This window comes from Monodon monoceros, unplaced genomic scaffold, assembly GCF_005190385.1.
Source record: "Monodon monoceros isolate NGI ecotype Baffin Bay Population unplaced genomic scaffold, NGI_Narwhal_1 Contig3976_ctg1, whole genome shotgun sequence".
NCBI classification, from domain to species: domain Eukaryota; kingdom Metazoa; phylum Chordata; class Mammalia; order Artiodactyla; family Monodontidae; genus Monodon; species Monodon monoceros.
In genome coordinates, this window is record NW_021699886.1 from 1 (window position 1) to 2,331 (window position 2,331).

Consider the following 2,331-nt stretch of genomic DNA (forward strand, 5'->3'; position numbering starts at 1 on the left):
CCCCCGGTTTGCCGGGGGGTGGGGGGTGGGGGTGGGGGTGGGCTCAAAGCAATCAGGACTGTTGGCAGTTCTGGCTTATTCGCCAGCCCCCAGTTTGCTGGGGGGTGGGGGGGCTCATGGGTCACATCTCCTTTCCATGTCCTCAGTTATCCCACTACATTTCCCCCTTTTTGTTTTACAATTTTTGTAGCATCAAGGAGAACACGGCAGCTTGTTGCGATGTTGCATGGCGGGTAGCTTTCACTCGTCGTCGAACTACAGCTAAACATATGATTATTATTATAATGAGCATTAACAATCCTGCAGTAGAACCAAATAAAGCATGTAATTTAGACATGGGATTTAGATTATTAAGTCCTTGAATAATTCCAGTCCATACTTCTTGCGAATTAAGTCGTTGTAATTTCTTCTGGAAAGTTTGTTGAATTTTCCCTTGTAAATTTACAATTTCTTCTGTCAAATTTTTGTGATGTAATAAATGCTTTTTTATTGTTGTCCCAGGGAACGCAGACTGATTATATGGAACTGAAGTGACACAAAAGGCACTTTGATTCCAGTCACAACGTAGCTTCATTTGTCTTTGTCAATTTACAAGTTGGTCCCCCAACATAACCACAGCTTGTTGTAAGTCTGCTATTTCCGAATATACTTCCGAATCAATTTGTCGTTGATGGGACCAAAGCATTCCAGAATGTTTATGCCAGTCAGTTATACAGTCAACGGTCTGAATAGATTGTTCTAAAGCAACTCCAGCAACTGCCGCAGTAGCTGTTATGGCTATAATACCCATGACAGCTGCAATCAACATTCCTACAAATCTTTTACTTCTTTTTAACGCATCAACTGAATATTGCAAAACAGCCATAGGAAGAGATTCTTGCCATTCCCTTCCAAGATTGACAGGAAGCCAAAGACCTGTCCGAGCTCGTAAGATATACAAACTTTCAGTAGATATGTTAAAAGATATACTAGAGTTAATACAGGTATACAGAGAGCAATTTTTACACATTATAATACCTTGAGTCTCATTCCGTACAGCTGGTCCCTTTAACAATATATAAGGTAATTTCACACAACTACGAGTATACCGAGTAACATCTTTATGAAAAATCAAACTATGATTTTCAGATTTATTAACCATATGTCCTACCCAGGCATTCATCTTTCTCAGAGCTGCCATAAGCTTCCACAAGTCCTTTTGGATAGGATAGCCATTTAAATGAGGACCAGGAGGAGAAAACCCTCCAGCATGCCATACTATGGTATCATTAATAGTATCGCTATAAATAGTGTTATCTTCTTTATGCCAGTATAAATCCTTCAAACCCTTTTTTCCTAGGGCGGAGCCAAAAGGGCTCCAATCAATGACGCTTCCCCAAGAAGTATTAACAAGAACCCAAGCCATTTCTCCTCAGCATCGAGTCCAATGGACCCAATCCGATAATCGATCCACAAGAGGCACCTGGCATGGAGGCAAATAAGGTGCAGAAACATTTTCATGAAGAGTGGAATTAAAACTTTTAAAACTATAAGCACTCAAAAGATATAACCCATGATATGTGCTTTCATTTTTGACAACACTTAACCATGCCTGATCATTCATTTTAAGGCAATGATCTCCCTTTCCCATACAAATAGGAGGTCCATTAACACCCACAGTGTTATTTTCTATTATCCTTCCTTCTTCTGCTGGCTTCAAAGGGCCTCTATCATCAAAAGGACCAGGCAACCATCCAGACTCATTTACATATACAAGAATTGGGGCATCCCACCAGGTAACGCCCATATTAAGAGGAGGGTTAGGAATATAAGTCCAATAAGTATGGTTAGTACAATTTATCTCACTGGCTGATATGCTTATTACCTGTGCAGACAACATTGCCAACATAGCTACAAAAAGATTGGTGCTAGTGAGGGGTTTACCCTGTGAAATGACAAGGTTTTCAGCAGTGCCCGCAAACTTTTTCACTTGCCCCCAAGTCAATGGAGACGCCCTCTTTGTTTGATCCAATGGCACACGGAATGCTCTCTTGCTCAAATCCATCTCCGCACATCCCTTCGTCATTGCCGTCACATCAAGGCTACGCTTAGTTGCCAGCCCGAAGCTTTATCTTCTTAGCCGGCACCCAATAGGATTCAGCTCCTGCAGAAACAAAAGCATGTCCTTGGCCCCAACGAAGAACCTCGCCAGGTTCCCAAGTGTTAGTATTTTCATTTAATATAAAAACAGGCTGTCTAAGTTCTTGTGTACTTGTTTTTGTCCAATGTCTGTCAGCTGCACTAAGATCATCTTCTCCATGATTCAAAAATTTAAGAGTAAATAAAGCAATA

General features: G+C 41.1%; 1 long non-coding RNA gene across 1 annotated transcript; it reads left to right on the plus strand.

Annotated features, from left to right (window-relative positions):
• Positions 1–47: 47 nt before the first annotated feature.
• Positions 48–1,686, plus strand: LOC114883595. Its single transcript, XR_003790630.1, has 2 exons — positions 48–624; positions 1,340–1,686. It is a non-coding gene; the product is annotated as an uncharacterized LOC114883595 (long non-coding RNA).
• Positions 1,687–2,331: the final 645 nt, after the last annotated feature.